This window comes from Bacillus rossius, chromosome 3, assembly GCF_032445375.1.
Source record: "Bacillus rossius redtenbacheri isolate Brsri chromosome 3, Brsri_v3, whole genome shotgun sequence".
Taxonomy (NCBI): Eukaryota; Metazoa; Arthropoda; class Insecta; order Phasmatodea; family Bacillidae; genus Bacillus; species Bacillus rossius.
In genome coordinates, this window is record NC_086332.1 from 97,912,368 (window position 1) to 97,932,727 (window position 20,360).

Below are 20,360 nucleotides of genomic sequence, written 5' to 3' on the forward strand. Positions count from 1 at the left end.
TTTAACAAAATGTTTTTTAAAATTGATCAAAAAATTAACTTAATAGAATTCTGATTGATTATATCGATTCCCGTCCTCGGTTCGAACCCGACAGAGGCAAAAAAATTAAAAATGACGACCGATCCTTCCCCCCGTGGTGGGTGCTGGCAGACTGACTCCCACCACTTTTTTTCAAAGCATATATTTCGCCAGTGAGCATGACGCCACGTCCTCCATCTTGAAATTAGGACGCTATCTTGAAAATCCGTAATTATTTAGCTAGGAATTCGGGAAAAATTCCAAAATTCATTAAATAAATCACCCATTATTTTACATATTGATTCGATCCGCTCCTATCCTTGGTTCGATACCTGACCGATGCAATAATGTTTAATTTTATGTAAAATAATAATAATTTCAATATACCATGTTCAACATTCTTAAAGAGACTTTAAAACCTCTACTACCATCATCCTATAAGCCATCAAGACCAACATATTGGTAATTCGTCATTGTAATGCTAGAGATTCGGGAAAAAGTTCAAAATTCATTAAATAAATTGACAATAAATATACCGATTGAATAGATCGACTAAGGTCCTTGGTTCGATCCCTGACCGATACCAAACAACTTTAATACTTTAAAAAAGTACCACTAAAGTGACAGGTTTGAGAAAATAAAAACACCGCAAGTTCCTTTAAAAAACTTTTATTACATACTACACTACTACAAGTACAAAAAAAACACTGACAAATTACTAAAGTTTTGTGGATTTCTCGATTTCCGCATCAGCCACCCACGAATTAAAGCGAGGTGGAAAGCCCCACCACTTGACGTAGGACAGTCCATTTCTTCGTTTTATAATCTTCTCAACCAAGTACGTATCGGGATACAACGTAGGCTGAATCTCTTCAGCATAGAAGCCGCCACGGATAGGTTTATGGTCCAAATCTTCGAGGTAGTAGGTCCTAGGCTCTGATTCACGAACATGTGTCACACAGAAAAGTTCGGGACTCCAGTTCGCAGTGAAACCTTTCTCGAAGATACCTTTCTGCTTGGAGATTCGCACAATGTCACCGACGTTAGCTTTACGCTTTCGTGGATCTTTCTTCTTCGTGTTGGAAAACACTGTTTGAAGCAGGCGATTGTCCGTTACGTCCTTTGGCTTCATTTTCGTGGTAGAATGCACCGTGGAATTATACTCGCTTATTAGTTTTGACAAGATGTCAAGCCACTTGTAATTTCCGTTAGCCGTGAACTGCCGCCACATCTTGGAACGCAAAGTTCTGTTAAACCTTTCAATAACGGAGGCTTTGACGTTACTAAATGTTACGGTAATTTGGGTAAAGACGATGTCTTCTACGGTGACTCTGAGGCTGTTGACAAAGGCATAGCCTGTGATGAAGCACCTAAAACTTACGAGATCGAAGACTGTGACGGTGTCCTGAGACCGAAACGATGGAAACGTTACGTTATAGTAAATAAATCTGATAAAGCTTTTTATGATCACTGGGACGATAGTGATATTAAAAATATTTATAATAAACATTCAAGGACGATGGTAGCAGAAGAGATTGATTACACATCATCGAAAGATCCAAACATATTGATTGACGGGCTAAGACTTCTACATGGCTCGCTTTGAGCAGGAAACTATTCGTGCTTCAAAGAAATATCATTCATACTCAAAGAACTGAGTGAAGCTGGCTACATACACTAATGGCTTGTTTTACTTGCATTTGTATACTGTTGAGAAATAAATTAAATATTTAAAGTAAAAATTTAACGATTCATTTCTTGTATTCTGATTTGAAAATAGCACTTAGTTCTCGTAACACATCTTCCTCGTTTTATTGTTCTTCGAAATGCGCGTCCTTTTCGTCAAATGTGCTTCTTTGGTTGATTGTTCTTCCAAATGTGCTGCATTTTAGATTGTGCTTCTAAATGTGCTTCTTTTTTGTTGATGGTGCTTCCAAAATGTGCTTCCTTTTTGTTGATTGTTCTTCCTTTTGGTTGATGGTGCTTCCATATGTGCTTCCTATTTGATTGTGCTTCTAAATGTGCTTCCTTTTTGATGATGGTGCTTCCAAAATGAGCTTCCTTTTTGGTTGATTGTGCTTTCTTTTTTCGATTGTGCTTCTGATTGTGCTGCCTTTTTGATTATTGTGCGTAGTAATATCTGTAGTGACTGAATATTTACTAGTTCAAAACTACTCGGTGTTGGTAAAATATTTTTCAAGGTCTCTTGGTCCTTTCGTATGCGTAAAAAACGCTACGTTGGTCTAAGTTAATATAATTAGCTGTCGATGAAGTAGGTCGTGAGGATCGGAAATGACTGGTATATACGTCTGACATTGTTTATGACCCGGTCTCGTGGTACGAAGACGATTGGTCTATATGTATGACTGTTCATGAACGTTTTAGAGGTTATTCTAAGTATCGAAAAACTAGACTTTCATGTTAGGTTTATCGGCAACGTATTTAATTCGTCGGACAGGTATATTGTCTTGAGTTGTTTTTCGTAGAGTGAATAATTAATAAACTACGCGAAAGGTGTTGGAAAACTTAATATAATTTTTTTAATATTTAGTTACATTTGTCACTGGTCAAGAATCAAACCGAGGACAGGTATCCATCTATTCAATATGTAAATTAATGAGTGAATTTTTCGGTGGATATTGGTATGTCTTCCCGAATTTCTAAGTCAATAAATACAAATTTTCAAGATGGCGGTTATAATGGCTTACTGGAGGTTGATAGTAGATGATTTAAGCCTCTTTTTGGATTTTGAACATGATTTACTGAAGTTAATATTTTTTACATAAAATATTTTTTGTGTCGTTCAGGGATCGAACCAAGAAGAGGAATCGATCTTATTAATAACTATATTAAATACAAATTTATTTAATGAATTTTGGAATTTTTTCCGAATTTCTAGCTAAATAATTACAAATTCCAAGATGGCACCCAAATGATAAGATGATGGGGGTCACAGTAATAATAAATGAATACTGCACTCTAGAGGGTAAAACTTAAACAAGTATAATGGTAATGCACTCTATCAGACAAGTACACACACACAAGATGGAGTCCTCCAGCAGATGAAAACAAGATGGTGGCAATGTCCTCTAGCAGGTAAAATATGTTAACTATCGTTCCTGTAAGCGAGTACTGAACACATGGCGGATCTAAGATGGATGTCATGGTCATTGTAAAATTTCAAGGTCAAGGACAAAGTTCAAGGTCATGGTCAAAGTTCAAGGTCAAGGTCAAAGTTCAATGCCAACAGTCGAGGTCAAAGGTATGGCGGACAAATTTTTTTTACTAACATGGCATCAGCGCACTCTAGCAGACGAAAACAAGATGGTAGCCTCGCGCGGACGAAGACAAGATGCCGATACGAGCTGACGAGATATACCTTGGTATTGGTGGTGGGAGGTCAGTCTGTAGGTGGTTTCCATGGAGGAAGAATCTATTGTTTTTTATTTTTTGCTCTTACCTTTTACGAACCAAGGACGGGAATCGATATAATCAATCAGTATATTAATAAGTTATATTTTAAATGAGTTTTGAACTTTTTTCATTGAGATCGGATAATAAATAAAGAATTTGAAGATGGCGCCCGTAGTGATAATTGCAACAGTTACATCTTAATACAATATGGCGATTGTCTCGAATAGGTGATGTAGGCCTAATAATTTTTTTTTATTTTAAGTAATAATTGCAAGTCCGAATATGCATGTTATTTTTATATATACCTTATTTAATTCTCAGTCTGGTTAGTGTCTCGATGGCCGTGCGGTTAAAGGCGTATGTTTTCCAACCTTGAGGTCAGAGATGCGATGGTTCGAATCACAGTGCTTCCAATGTACTTTGTATAAAAAAATTAAATCTAATATTTCGATAAGGACCATAATAGCTCTGGTAGGTAATGGAACATCGACCTTATGTGATGATACTGAGCGTAAATTGCGCTCTATAGGAACAAACAGCAGAAACAAAATCGAGGGTATCCAAGATGGCGGACTCTAGCAGAATATTAAAAAATCAATATGGCGGCCGTGACGAAAATTTCATCATTAGTGAGTGGGATGCTCTATTAAAAGATGGCGGATCCAAGATAGCGGATCTAATATAGTCTCCGGGGTCAAGGTCACATGTCAAGGTAATCCAAGATCGCCGCCGTGACGTCAGGGCAATCGGTCATTGACCCGCATCAAGCACCACACCTTGAACCCTGTACCCGGAGCCCCTATTTGATACTACTGATATAATATTACATTTGGCGAATATTGAAGGCTATTAAAATTAATTGAGCTGGTTTAGGTAAGTAAAAAAACAGGTTTTGGAGGTAAAAAAGAACTGGTAAATTCATTGTAAATAAAACCTTTAGGAAATGTGTATCATTGTTTTGGCCTGCAAACTTTTTTGTAAACACACTGTCGTCACGAGTTTTTAAGTGCTCTAGATGTTACGTTAAACTCATACTTTTAAAACCTTTTTCTCCCTTTTTCAGGAAAAAAAATCGTGCGTTATTTTGTCTAGCGAGAGGTGTATCGGTGTAGCACGGTTTCGTCTCTAAGCGCAACTGAAGCGCAGTCTTCTCGTTAGGACAACTATAATATTTGAGTGGTAACCAATTTTATATGGTGGAGAAATTAAATGAAGGTATAATGCAAGTCCCGTGGGTGCTTTAATGAATCTGTACCGGATATTTCATGCCTAGTTACATTCTGAAAACAAGCGTTTTAGTCATTTTTACTCTTCTAAAAATACGGTTTAAAAACCAAATTCGGAAACAGAACTACTCATACATCCTCAAAGTATTCTTAAATGATTTTCGTAAACAGACCTCATTCTGATATCTTGAGTAGTTGGTGAATAGCGTGATTTTTTCTGAAGCTCTGCACACTGTATGTGTGCACAAGTAGACGTGACACTAAACCCATTATTATTATTCTCTTTTCTGCAGGGCGTTATCAAACAGCTTTCTGTGTAACGTTATGATACACATGGTGTTAAATGCAGTGTTCGTGGTCTCGACGGTTTATTAACTCAACGATCCGGGAAATAAAGAGAACTCAGCGGTTTGGTGTACGGAGTGCGGCGACTATGGTCCTAGATCTAGTTTCAGCGGCGCAGAGATCTAGTTCCCTCGAGAGGCGCTTCGGGAGCGCTCTGTACTCTCGCTGCTCGCTGTAGTCCGTCTCCAGACGTGGACGGAAGTAGTTGTTCCGGGTCGGAAGCGCTCTGCGACTGAGTTGCGTGTGTGTTTCACGAGGCGTCAGGCGTGTCGCGCCGGGAAGTTGGTGTGAGTCACCCAGCATGGCTTAGTCACCGAGTTGTTTACCTGAGCAGCTAATCGCCGGCTTTGTCCCGTCCCGTCCGTGTCATTAGTGTTTCCAAAGCGACGATGTCGTCACTGTGATATCGGCTGCCGGAAACATTCTGTGTCGTTTTACTATTCGTGGCATGTGAGTGATCATTAACAATACTATTTTACTAGTTATTACGTTAATAAAAAGGTAAGCCTCAATAAAAAAAAACTTACTTATAATGTTTTTGTGTATCTGCATGCGTCAGGGGAATATCTATGATTTGATTGGGAAGGGTAACTATGTTCTCATTGGTTACACATTTATGCCATTTTAATTATTATCAATGCAAATAGGCCTACATACCAATGTTGTGAAAAAAAATTTATTTATTCAGACAACATGATAACCTTTTGATAGCGTTAAATTAATGTAATCTTATTTCATCCTAAATCTCAAAACAAAGGGATTTAATTCTCCTCGACTCCCGGGTTTGGGGTGCGTTTATCATTTTAATTGAAATGTTTTGTAAATAACGTGCGAGTTACTCGGACATTATAAATTATTATGTGATCATTGAGGAGACCGTTTAAGGGTAAAAAATATTCCTAAAATACCAATGTTCACCAAAACATCGAAATGCCGAAGGTTAATAAAAAAATTCTTGCACTGTTAAAACAATAGCTTACACAATTATTATAGGAAACGTAAGATTGCATGATTATTGGTAAACTTAAATTTTAGTTAATTTTTTAATGAAATCCTAGAACTAAGCAGTTTTATGACATAAGCTATAGGTATTATAGCCATTAAACTATTTACTGCCTACGACATTAATAAATTATCTGAATTCATGCTAGAGTTGATATATAAATAATCGTTTATAATATTTTAAAATTAAATAAAAACATATAATCCACGAAACTGTTAGTGAACACGTGATAAAATTATTTTGAAACGGAATAAAAACCACCGGTAATAACACAAAACAACTCTTTTATTTTAATTGCTTTTGAGCTCAACGTCTTTTGGCGAATTGAGGCCCGTCTGCAGTAGTCCTAACCTGTGGGTGGTCCGCAAGGGTGGATCCAGGATTTTTTTCTTGTCGGGCGGGTGAACAGGGGGGGGGGGGGGGGTGCATAAGAGTCGTAACGAACGTAATTTTAGCGAAACCTTATTAAACTCCTTATCAGTTATTAAGCGTCTGGGGGGGGGGGGGGGGGTTGAAAGAGGCGCGTGCCCCCCCCCCCCCCTTTCTAAACCAACCCTCCTAACCCGTCCATGGCGGTCCGTGTACTTATCTTAAATGAAAATGACATCAAATTGCTGCACGGAAAACTGCCCAGTCTACAATTGCCATGTCCGATGTCCATATCTAATGATTTCTAAAGTAGTCACCAGAGCGCCGTAAATATAGAGCGCCAAAATAAATGTTTTTCAATTGTTTTTGTTTACTATTTTCATGCTTTGTAAATGTGTATGCAGCTAAGTTTTGAGTATTTAGTTAAGTTTTGAAATTTGTGGAACGTTAATAATATTTAGTTCTTCGGTAAGGTAAAAGTAAACTCTAATAAATGACCTTTTTTCTCTGTTTACCTTTTGAAATGGGAACCGGAAACAGCAAATATCACGAGTGTTCATTCTTCTATGCTACCAAAGGACACAGATTGGGACAAAAGGTTCAAGTTGACCAGTGTATTCGGACCAGGGAGATTCGGACCATCGCCCACAACACGTATGACGTCAGAGGGTCACTTGGACCAGTAATTAGTGTCCGTCGGACACAGTTTTAGTACAGTCTTTGAATATATATACTGTATAGAAGTCGCCAGCCCAGGTTAAAATTTCTAATACGGTTTTGAGGTAGTTGGTTAATTCACCGCCGCAATCGTCACCATCTCTAGGGCATCGACTTGTGGTGGTCCCTAGCGGACAAGTGTCGAACTCTTCAAACACCCCTTCCCCCTCCCGTTGAACGACCTTGAGCTGCAGTGAATGATAGATGGTCGGTGCGGGGAATGACAGCGGGCGACAGTGCTGCGCTCTAACGTGTAAATAACAACTAAGACGATACAGGGCGTTACGGCAGCGCACTGCAGCGGTGAAGTTCCCAATCTGCTCATCATACGCTTCTGAAAAACGTAGAGTAAATCCTATCCACTCGCGACTTCTATACAGTATATATATTCAAAGGTACAGTGCAGTTGTAGAAGGGCCTTTATTCACAGATGGTAAACATGACACTTCACAATAATACTGGATGGAAAATAGGCCGTGGTCAATAGCAATGAGCCATTCCTACAGTAACTGCCAAGAGAGAGGTGGGAACACCACGATGAACCAAATTAAAAATGTCATGAACGAGACTCGAACCTGGGTCCTCCCGTATGCGAATCCAGGGTCGTACCCCTGAACTACTTTGCTCTTTTTGATAGTTCAATTTTAATGTTTTTCTTAATATACCACCAAATAAACACTTGTAGCTAGTCTGAAGGTCAGGTAAGTTTTCTCAGGTGCCGATAAAAGAAGGGGGGGGGGGGGGGTAAGGGGATGGTCAGAGGGGAGGGGGAAGATGGTCGCTAGGAGATCAGAACAGGAGTAATGTGTTTAATTCTCGCTCGGGTCCATGCTGTGGAATGTGTTATGGACGCAACCGATACAGAATTTTTTAATAGGGGTTCACACACGCTAGATGGTGCTCAGGTAGCGCTTTCGACCAGTTTTTGTTGCCGCCCGCCCTGCTTTGTCCAAGGCACTTGAATTTATAGCCCAATGATTCTCTTCTCGATAGCTATCAATCGGGTATTCGTAGTTGCCCCAGCACGTGCACTGCGCCTTAGTTAGTATCACAATTGATATAAATTTAGCCATGAATGACAAGCATGTAACATTACTAGTGCTGTTAGATTTCAGCAATGCATTTAACATGGTTAAACACAGCATTCCTTTGGATAAAATTTAGTATTATTTCAATATTTCTGAAAGTGCAAAGCATTGGCTGCGATCATATCAGAGTGGTCGCCAGCAGTGCGTTCCAGCAGACGGCAGTCCTCGTGGCGGTCAGTGGACTCTGGAGTGCCGCAGGGCTCAGCCCTTCTCCTTGTTCATCAGTCACCTGCCCTCAGTGCTCACCAAGTGCAGACATTGCCTCTACCCTGGCGACCCGCAGACACACTCACCAGTCCCTGTGAACCTGTTCCATGTCGCTATCGAGGACATCAATTTATATCTAGAATCTTTACATCGATGGTCATGTGCGAATTTTTTGACTGTTAATCCAGATAAATCTCAATATATATTTATAGGATCAAAACATACGTTGGGTAGACTGGATTATGCATTTACTACCAGAAATCACTTTAGCGGGTATTCCTATAAAATACAAAATATAACTCATGAATTTAGGCGTTTTCTTTCGCAATTATGTCATGGTCTGGGCATGTGGGTATGTTTGAAAAAATAAATCAATCTTGGTACTACACTGCATTCGCCGATAGAAAACGTTTCTTCGATTAGTGGAGTCTTGTACTGACCATTATTGACAATTATGAAGTGGTGTATGATAATTTAACAGAAAATCTGGCATCAGAGTTACAAAGGATCCAGAATACATGTTCAAGATAGATTTTTTACTTAGTCTCTTGATCATTTGTCAGAGTATTATGATCATCTTGGTTGGTTACAACTCTTGAAAGACGGATTTTAAATCGCTTAACACTTGTTTACAAATTTTTTGAAAACTTCTAGCCCAGATTATTTGTGCAACCGTCTGGTCTCGTTAAGTGATACCCACAGTTTAAATACACGCAGCACTATTGCGACTTCTTCACTGTTTCATCGGCGCGCGACTGGAGCAGGCTTCCCGCAGAGTTATGGGGCTAAGAAACACTCTCCAAGTTCAAACGTAAGGTTGTGAAATACATTGTTCAATGTCGCCAGTATTGCACAACCACTTCCGCTTATGTGTATACGTAATGTTTGTAACCACTTGTATGTCTGCTGTATCCCTGTTTTAAGTTCTTTTAATGTTATTAACCTATATTTGTTAATGCTCTTTAGTAGTGTAAATGTCTGGATTTTGGTTCTTAAGCTGTTAGATTAGGTTAGTTTTTGGGTGGTTGTGTAGTACTATGGTTAAGTGTAAGAGAAGGCTTAAAGGCTATAAGCCTTAATTTCGCTATTAAGTAAAATAAATAAATAAATAAAATAGGCCCGTTTAAACTTAGGCTTCGTTAGAGAATGAACACAAACAGCATTTATCAAACAGCAGTAGCACAGTTGCACACGCCCAGGACAAAAGTCGAATCAAAATTCGCACATAACACAGCAGTTTGAATCATGCCAACAGATTTTTTCCTCATTTACATCTGTCCAAGTTTTCGTCTTCAAATATTTTGAATTTTGTCAGCTATTATTTACAGAAACAGTTTTTACTTAAATCTAAGCATTTAATTTCACCGTTTTGTTTTTAGCATTTAGGATTAATTTACTACAAAGAATTTAATCGCAAATAAATACATATTATACTTAGTTTCTTTCTTTATCTTTAATATGCACATACAAAAACAATTATAATTTATTTTATGCACTGATTTAGTGTATGCTGACCGCAAACAGAAAACTGCACATCAGTAGTTTCCAATGATCTGCTATTAATGATTATTTTAGTCTTATTTACTTACAGTGATATATTAAATATACTGTTGTGGGCTGGGGTGCAATGAGAAAATGTGAGTAGCACCATTCCATATGAAAAAATAAATCCCTTTCGGCACAGCCTACAGGCGGAGGTAGATTTAGAAGTACCTATTTATCCTGGAAATATTTTGTAAGTTTCTGGAACATTTAAAGAACTTATTGTACGTAACATTTTTATGTTATCTAATATTACAAAATAATAGATTAAATATTTGCCCATTTTTCATACAGTTAAAATATTACGAATATTTTAACTCAATGCATCTATCATTCAATGGTTCACAACGCTGCATTGAATTAAAACGAATTTCATATTATATGCCAACTAAGGTAATTATTTAATTTGTTTGACTTTCAAACACTATTTTTATCCCTTAATAATAACGTGGTTGGGTAAAAAATTCTTTCCACCAAGGTTTAATAAAATATAAAGATGGTTTAAAATAAATTCATACAAAATTGATACTTGAAGGTTAGATTTTTTTTTAAATTTCAACCCAAGTTTTTACGTTAATCATTCCGTTTCATCAAAAACTGTTTCAGCTAAAGTTTTAGATGAAGTTTAAGATTAATACATTTAGTTATAACGAATATTATAGTATATATATTTTAAAAACGGAATGACTATTTGTTTCCCCTTTCAAACCTTGTTATTTACACCCCTTGCATTAGTGGTTGAGTAAACAAAAATTCTTTCAAGAATAGTTTTAGTCAATATTTACACAGTTAAACAAAAATAATAATGGATTCGATAGTGTAAAGGGTAGGGAATTTTATTTATTTTCTCAATCGAAGCCAAGTGCAATAATGGTTTGTATTATCAAAAATTGTTTCAGACAAAAGTTTTAGATAAAAATTATAATATTTACAAACAATTTTTTACGGATTTAATATTGTGCCTACAAAGGGAGTTATGATTATTTTTTTATCCAACCCCTGTTTATTCTACCCCGCGCAGTAATGGTTGGTCGTATAAAAATTATTTCAGAGGAAAGTTGTAGATAATTGTTTAAGGTTTTATAATAAAACACAATGGATTTAATAGTGTACATGGTACGTAAATTATTATATTTTAAAAATTCTACCTGTTTATTTTTTCAACACCCTACAGTAATGGTTCATCTTATAAAAATGATATGATTTACATACAATTTGAAAGGAATTGATAGTGCACTTACTAAGGGAAATGGAATTTTTTTAAATTCTACCCCTTATTTTTTCAACTCTTTGCAAGAATGGTTCGTCTAATCAAAAATTGTTTCAGACAAAATATTTACGAACAAATCATAAAATTAATACAAAATTTGCACGAATTCGATGTTTTTCCTATGAAGGGGGTTATAACTTTTTCGTCCTCCAACTGTTTGTATTTTCAGCCCCTTGCAGTTATGGCTGCTCGTATCAAAAACTTTCTCAGACCAACGTTTTCGTATTACTCCTACGAGTTATAATAGGTTCAAACGGGTGTGACATTTTCCATATTAGGGAGTTACAGCGATTTTTAGGTTTTTCAAAACACCTTCCCCATTTCTACCGCTTTGGTCAGATATTGCGCATTAACGAACTCGACCGAGAATTTCCACTACTAGATTTTATGTAATAGTTTGGAAGTGATTTGTGGAAAATTGCGACAGTTATCATGTCCACAAAAGAGATATATATCTATAAACTTTTGAGTTGATGATAGTTTAGGGGCCTATGGACCATGAAACGAATGACCATATAAAAATTTTCCGGAAGTCGCACCATGGTAACGGCTACAATTCGAAGTACTTCTTTGAAATCCACCTAAAACTAGGAAATATACATTTTGTATGTATGTACGGATAGAGAAGATTTTGAATCCGAAACGTCATGGCATAGAAAAGAGTAAAGTATACGAGACAGATATTGTATGTGTTCGACATTTAACCAGGAATGCAGGCTCAAAATATCTTCAAATTTATTAATTGATAAAACTAATATTAATATCAAAAAATATAATTTTTTATTTTACTTTCTGACATGTTTTTCGATTATACTCGAAGACCCCGTATGTATTAACAAATGGTTAAATTAAATTAAAAATAATTAAAATCGGTAAAACTGTTGTTTAAGCTAGCATCATAAAAATAATGTGAAATAATGTGAGTGATTGGCTAGGGTAGCTAAATTAAAAAAATAGTGTAACATATAGTGTACATTTGGTTAAATAAGCTACATTTAAAATACTTTGATATTGAATAAACGATTAAGTTACTTACACAAAAATACTATAAAATAGTAAGGACGGTTGGTTAGCTTAGATTATATGCCTTTTAAATTGATATTTCCCAACCAACCGTTCAAACGATTTTACAGTAATTTAAATGTAGCTACTTAACATAACCAACCGCTCACTTTATTTTAAAGTATTTTTATATTAACTCATCTATTTCCAATGACCATTTAAAATTGTATTACGTTCTAAGAAAGGGATTTTAATAATTTCTGATTTTTTTTTAAATTTATTTTTACTGAGCTGCTGTACGTAGGGGCCTATGTATTTAAAGTCTTATTTTAATATTGACGTTCAAGTTGATTGCTAGATCAAAGCGAAATACAATTTACTGCTAGATATATTAAGAACACTAGAATTTGAAATTATTGCCATTAGTACTTTTTTATACACAGGCGCAACATTAATTATGTTCAAATATGTAAATTCAAACTTAGGAATTTTTAAAATAAATTTTTTAGTCTTTATTTAACAATGCGTCAAGGTAATCTTTTAGTTGTGAACCATATCAAATTCGGCGAAATAAATGCATGCTAGAAATTATAGGAAAATCTATTAGGTATATTGACTAAATTATCTGCTGTGCATTAAAATTGTGCGCGCTTGGCGGTGTAGTTGAGGTTCACACCCGCTTGGGGCTCTGTAAACTGTGCTTTCAGCATGGAATATCCCTTTCTATAATATAGGCTATATCCTTTACTCGGGTCGAAGATATTCCTCTGGAATCCTCTAGTCTCATGGTTTCTATCAGCATTGTGTTTCGAAAAAAATCACTTTATGACTGTTTGAATACATGAATACATCTTATGTTGGTATTCATTCACTATTTCTTTTATTTTCAGAATTGACTTCTCTATATATTTGTTCATTGATAGGAAAAATGTAAAAATCAAGTGACAACTGTTTTAAGGTGGTGGCGGGACGAATAAGGTTTAGCTACAAATGTACTTAAGGGCGACACTGTCTCACGGCATCACGCCTTTTCGCCCCTACGCACAAAGCATTGAACTGGCGCACAGTCTGTTCGTCGTATATAATAATTGTCATTGCGGTTAACCTTTGTAAACACTTTGAAGTTTTATAAGTATCTACTGAACTTCTACACGCCATCTAGGGGCTCCGCCAGCCGTATAACACAAAGTGCCTGAAGTAACCTGAACATTTCTCTCGCGCAAGGCAACACAAAACCATCTGAACTGCTCTTGGCCCGTCAGTGTTTAAATTATTTAAGTTCTATGTTCTGCATGTGCTACACTGACTGTCGCCCATGCATAACATGCCCATATGGAGCCCGATTACAGCTCTTAGCATGTATTTTATTGTACTTGAGCGCAAAAGAGATGCATATTTTGCCTGACACTATCAGATAGCCACACAGAATGTTCGCAAATTACGGAGCATAAATTTAATGGGTGGCAGTAAATGCCAGAACAAGTTTTTTTTTTGTCAAGTGATGTATGTCCGGAAACGAAACATTGCAAAGCTACAGGCGTGAACAGCAGCGCGCAAATTTGAAATTGACGGGCTTCGGGGGAACACTCCACTGGCTGATAGGCGCGCATCACGGCGCAGTGGCGATGGCGTCCCAGTGTTCCGCGGAGCCGGGCGCAGCAGTTTACAGTTAGTGCGCCAACCACAAGTCTAAATTGGTGGTTGTGGTACGTAAACACGATTGTCTTTCGCCGATAAGCGCATCGCTGACTGCTAGTGAATGCGGTGCTGCAATAACAGATTTGACAAACAGCTATTGCATGGCAGACTTTACACATTTGTAGAGGTGGCCGATATGTTAATGATGCATGGGTAGGAGAAAGGAATGACAACAGGATCAGAGAGCATTTACCAAGGACACTTTCACAATAGACGTAAAATATTAAGATCTTAATTGGTAGTTTCACACCAGGAAAGGTGCGTTTGGCTAATTATAAACGTGAAGGTCACTGCGCTATGATCGCTCGTCCTTTCAGCCAGATGGGTGATGCCACAATGCGCGCGAAGTTTAAATTAACGGACTGCTGTTCGTGCCTGTGACTGTGCGAGGGACATATGTACCTTAACAAAAATCGCTTGTTTTGGGAATTCCCTGCCAACCATTAAATTTATGTCCAGTGGTACCGAACAGCCTGTGTGAACGGTTGTGTAACAATACCGACCACAGACAGTTTCGGAAATCGGAAAATTCGCGACAATTCCGGCCACTGACTCGCAAAGCTTTACCATTTGTATAATGTCAGTGACAATTGCGGACATTTACACCTGTTGGTTTTTTGACGCACTACAACCCTCTCCCCTCCCCCTCCTGCACTCACCCCCTCCCGCAAACCAAGCGTGAAGACTGTTTATCAATCAGTCAGTCTATGCTGCTCTTTCTTTGTTGACGCACCACATCGTTGTGATGGAAGTTATTGAAACGGAGAAAGGGAAGCCTGCAGTGCTTTATGGTGAACATGCCTACCGAAAGAAGTTTGTCAATTCTGATGGTGATGTGATGTGGTTTTGCTTGCAAGAACGGACTAAAAACTGAAAGGGAAGATTAGTTAGTAGAAATATGGAATTTTAAATGCGTCAAATCACGAATGTATTCCAGACATTGCTAAACTTGACGTGATGAAATCTGTTTTTGTTTTTTTTTAGCCAAGAAAAGATTACGAGAAGTGTGTGTTACCGTGGAAAAAGTGTACTCTGACGAATTGGGCACTTTACCCGATAAAGGATACAAATTCGTGACTGAATTACCACATGCGTCGTTAGTTAAGCGGACTCTTTACCGACATACATACCAGGCACGTGGGTCATTAGCCGAACTTACTGAACGTCAGGATGTTGTGTTATCAGAAGAAGGTATGGTTTAAAGATGAGCGATAGCAGTAACTTCCTTTTAACAGATAACGGGAGAGAAGACAGAATCATTGCTTTAGTTGGTGACAAGGGGAGAGAGTGCCTCAGAACTCAACGCCACTTTTTCATGGATGGTACATTTCGGAGTTGCAGCAAGCAGTTCGCACGAATCTATACTATTCATGTAGATATAGGAAGCAATGAAAAAGAAACAAAAGTAATTCCTGTTCTTTTTGTTTTGCTTCCCAACAAGAAGAAAGAAACTTACATACGTCTATTTCGGTTGATGATGGAGAGAATTCCAGAGTGGAATCCTGAGACAATAAACGTGGATTTCGAGTCAGCGACCATATCGGCACTCAAATAAGTGTTTCCTTCTGTTGATATCAATGGTTGTTTCTTCCACATGAAAAAGTGCTTGTGGAGGAAGGTGCAAAGTGTAGGTTTAACAAATGAGTATAAAGAAAACGAAGAAGTGAGACTCAGCATCCGGATGTGTGCAGCTCAGGCTTTCCTAAAACCTGAAGATGTATGCGAAGGGTGGCTCATAATCCATGGAGAAGCACCCTCAAACTCAAAACTAGAAGAGTTCTTCGATTACTTCATTGACCAGTGGCTTGAAAATGATATCATACTTGAGCAGCTATGGACCTGTTATAAGCGAAGGCACCGAACCAATAATGCAGTAGAGGGTTGGAACAGTAAAATAAATGCGTGTCTTGGTAAACCCCACCCGAAAATACAAGACGTTATATCTTGCCTGAAAAGTGAAGCGGAAAACGCCAACATTATGTACATGAGGATGGAGCTTAATTTAGAAGGGAAAAAAAGAAAAATGTTGTACAAGAATATCGACGAAAAAATTCGAATGAGCCAAGAAAAGTACGAAAACACTGGAGACTTGAAGAAACATCTCAGAACCATAGCCTATGTACAAAATTTAGATTAAAATTTCAACTTTGACAATGCGTATTTACGTTGATTTTAAATATTAGTAATAAAAAACAAAGACCAAAGACAAAATATTGATTGAACGTTAATTTTAAATATTAGTAATAAGAACAAAAAAACACAATAAAATAGATTGAACATTGATTTTAAATATTATTTTTAAAAAAACCAAAGACAAATGAAAAAAAAAAAAACATTTTAAACACGCCAAAGTAGGCTTGAATTAAAAGTGAGAGGATTCAAAGCTTCCCCCCCCCCCCTCCCCCCCCCAATTTCTTTATTTCCTGATGTTCGGTGAGATGATGCTTTAGCTGTTCGGAATTGGAACTGGACATGTGTTAGTAATAGAGATTATGTTTATCTGTTTGCCGAAATTGTCGGTGTCCGGAATTGTGAACGGCTCCTTGCTGCTGGCACTGTGCGTCATTGAGGGAGCGTTGCCCCCTCATGCCCCTCCCACGCGCCACTGGATCTCCCGTGGCTCCTCGACCCTGCAGTGTAGTCCACACGCAGTGGGTAGGTGGCGCTGTTTCCCATCGCTGAGTTGCTCATGAACTGCTGCTCAAACAACTTAAGCTTTCTGTTGACATTCACTGAAGGCCCTGTCACACTTTCAGATATTTGTCTCGAGAGGTAGTATTGAATGGAAAATGGCTTCCCATTATTTATGACAAATAAATTAGAACAGATAACCAGAAATATGTTTTATATAATGTCACACTATCGAAGTTTAGTTTTGGTTGAGCTATTTAATTTTTTAAAATTTTTTACGTGACATCTAATAAATCGATGAACGCCGGCTGCACGCACGAAATAGTGTCCCGTTACGGACATTGTTCCGTTACGCTGTGTCCCGTTACGCTCATAGTACGCTTGCGCCGCATCTATCTCTCTTCCACTCGATTGGCCTATACGTCCGAGGAGAAGAAAGACAGACAACTTACATCTACACGTGAACTGTTTCGTCGACTGTTTATAAAGTGAAGTGAAAAGTTAATGTGGTTTTCATTGCTTATTCCAACAACAATTTCGGCAATAAAGGTTAAATATTCTTGCATTTTAAAAATCTGATTACTAGTATAATTTCAAGTATTTATTCTTTTATTATTAAAAAAAAGTAGCATCTGTCGGCGAGTGCAGTAATAATAGATTATGTTAGATATTTTATATTACACTTTATTTATATGAAAACTTGTTTATGATTATATTTAAACGAAACGTTAATGTGGTTTTCATTGCTTATTACAACAACAATTTCGTCAATAAAGGTTAATTATTCTTGCATTTTAAAAATCTGATTACTAGTATAATTTCAACTATTTATTCTTTTATTATTAAAAAAAGTAGCATCTGTCGGCTACTATCGTAATAATAGGTTATGTTATAATTGACTAAAAAATTATGGTGATTCATATAATTTATGATAGATATTTGATTACAGGTTATTTATATTAAAACTTGTTCATAATTATATTTTAACTCTATAGCTAAACGCCAGTTTTTAAATTTAATTACAAGTCATCTACACGTGATTTTTTTCGTCGACTGTTTATACAGTAAAGTGAAAAGTTAGTGTGGTTTTCATTGCTTATTACAACAACAATTTCGGCAATAAAGGTTAATTATTCTTGCATTTAAAAAATCTGATTACAAGTATAATTTCAAGTATTTATTATTTTATTATTAAAATAAAAATGATTCAATTTTATTCATAAAAGTATGCAATCATTTCATCAATGTTTTGTTATGACGTCACGTTAAACTATCGTCCGTAAACCGACTTTACAGACAACCAATTTTTTTATAAGTTTGAAATTATATAATGTATCACAAATCTGGATTGTATTATTGAATTTGCTATAATATATGTGCATTTCTTAAGTTCCACCGAAAACAAGCCTAAATCAGTTGATGTCAAACAGATAAGCCCAACGATGAACCAATAAGACATTTTGGGCAACACAACGACAGCACAGACGAACACATTCAAACTTGAATATCAGACAGCACTGGAATTCCGTGGAAGGAATTTATTAATGAAAAAAAATTATATCACCACAGACTAACACAGTAGGATAAGAACAACGAGACAGTTTCAACAATAACAGTGAATGCATACAGACAATAATCCCTGGACAACGCAGAAATACGAACACAACGATGAAGATAATCAGATATTATGTCATAGGAAACACTGTGCTCGTCGCTGTTGTCGTCTTCGGTGGGTTTATGTTTTCATTTTCATTTCTCACTTTGCATTTATGAATTCTTCCATGACAAACAGTTCAAAACTGCAATGACATATGTCCGATAAATTGTATTAAATCAAAATTCCCCATTGTATGAATCATTTAAAGAAAATATAATTGTGTTTGTTTTCAAATTACATTTGAAGCAGACACGCACTTCGGTAAGTCGTTCAATGTCGGGACGACGCCTTGCGCGCGCGTCCATCTCGTGATTAGTCCATGCGTGCTAACTGCCTTGCTAAGGATACGGCAGCTGCCCGTGGCATGGCCGTGAAGAGGGGTCGTGACGCAACTGGTGTTGACAGGCAACCAAGCTAATTCCTATCTGGTGTGCGAACAGGCGGGCGATAACATGCTGCCCACTCGTACTTATTAGTTAATCTGTGTACAGTGGGAAGTCGACTAATAACGAGAGATCACGTGTGACATGGGACGTTTTCTGATTGGCCGCGACCTTGAGTGGGGGCATACCTGGCAAGATTTGTTTTAAACTACGCGCAGTCGTGGGCAAGGGTTATTTAACTCACACAACGAGTCACATTCCTTCATATTGGTGATTAGTCATGCATGTCTAGTAGCGTTCTTTGCTGATAAGCGTACGCCATAAACCATTTTTAACAAAATATTAAAAAAAAAAAAAGAAGTATAATTCTCTTCACAATACGCCATCTTTGTAGCCTATCAGTGCGCTATATTTGCATGCGATTGCTCGTTCCAATTATAGAAAGGCACAAATTATTAATGAATTGAATTATAGAAGGAATATGGACTTGACTTACCAAAATTGTTCCTTTCATTTTCTGGCATCTGGTCGAAATCACTTCGTAATTCCACACACACAGCATGCTAAGCGATTTTCGTGGCGTTTCGGTCCTTAAAAATGTCTAGAGTTTTATCCCATAGCACAGACTTTGCTTCCACTAATGAAATAAGGATTTCATTATCAATTTCGTCACTCATGATAACAAAACACACGGGGGAGAGGATACGGGATGCGAAAACAGAAACAGTACGGTGCATGCAGGAGAGTTCAAATCATACTGCCCAAAACAAGAGCGGTATAATCCGCTGTGTGTGCAAACGTGCATTTGATCACGTAGGCCACTACTTCGTAGCGACGGTAAAACTCCAGTGGCACCGGGCGGCTGCACAATGCCGACGTTAGACTTACCGATCGTTTTTTTTTTCGTCGAATGTGCAAGCTCCAATGTACTACAGTGGGCTACTAGTGGAACGGCGGCGACGGTTAAACATCCGCTCGGAAAAATCCGCTGTGTGTGCAACGGGCCTAACGTGTTGGGACGTCCGTAAGCACGCATGACCCCAGCACCATTTACCAGGTACATTTATGAATACGTGTATGTATCGTTTGTGTTTTACGTATTAACCATGTCTAATATGTATAGTTAACTTTTTATTATATAAAATATATTACATTTTAAAATTTACATTGGTGCAATTGTTATAGTAATTTATTAATGCGCACTTCCGGAATCGTGACTTTTATAAGTCAAAGCTAGTTGAGGCGGCCTCAATGTGCTACAACTGCAGTACTTTTCACCAGTGATTGATGCAATTTATGTTATTCGAAACGACTCTAAAAGTATTTTGGACACATTTTCAAATATGAGAACTGGTATGTTCACAAGCGAAACTACTCGACTAGACTGTTTTAGACCTAAGTGTTTGCGAACTGCCTTGAAGATTATTTATGGCTACCAAGAAGTGGGAGGGAGTGTGCAGCGAGTGAACATCATCTCTAACTGTTGCTTTCTTCTTCTGTGCTTCTGTTTGGCGCATCGAGAGAGCACAAGAAAGAACGAGAGTGCCTGCACTGCCGAGTCCAGGTGCCGTCTGGGCATTATGAAGCCTACACAGTAGTGACGTGTCGTTCGCGAACGATTCTTTCAAAATGAACGAATCTTTGAACGAACAAAATCATGTGATTCGTTCGCGATGTAAAGAATGGGTTCTTAGAGTCGAACACGAGTCAGAAGAACAAGGCGAGTACCGGCCACGCGGCCTGTCTGATTCGTTCCTTGGATTCGTTCGTGAAATGAATCATGACGTCGG

General features: G+C 37.5%; 1 protein-coding gene across 2 annotated transcripts in view; it reads left to right on the plus strand.

Annotated features, from left to right (window-relative positions):
• The first annotated feature begins 5,177 nt into the window (after window positions 1-5,177).
• The window catches only part of LOC134531070 (uncharacterized), a 300,682-nt gene continuing 285,499 nt past the window's right edge, over window positions 5,178-20,360 (plus strand). The window contains exon 1 of one of the 2 annotated variants that reach the window (XM_063366596.1): window positions 5,178-5,504. The gene's annotated coding sequence lies outside the window, so the exon portion shown is untranslated. The remainder of the gene's footprint in view (window positions 5,505-20,360) is intronic. The other variant, XM_063366595.1, reaches the window with a different exon arrangement.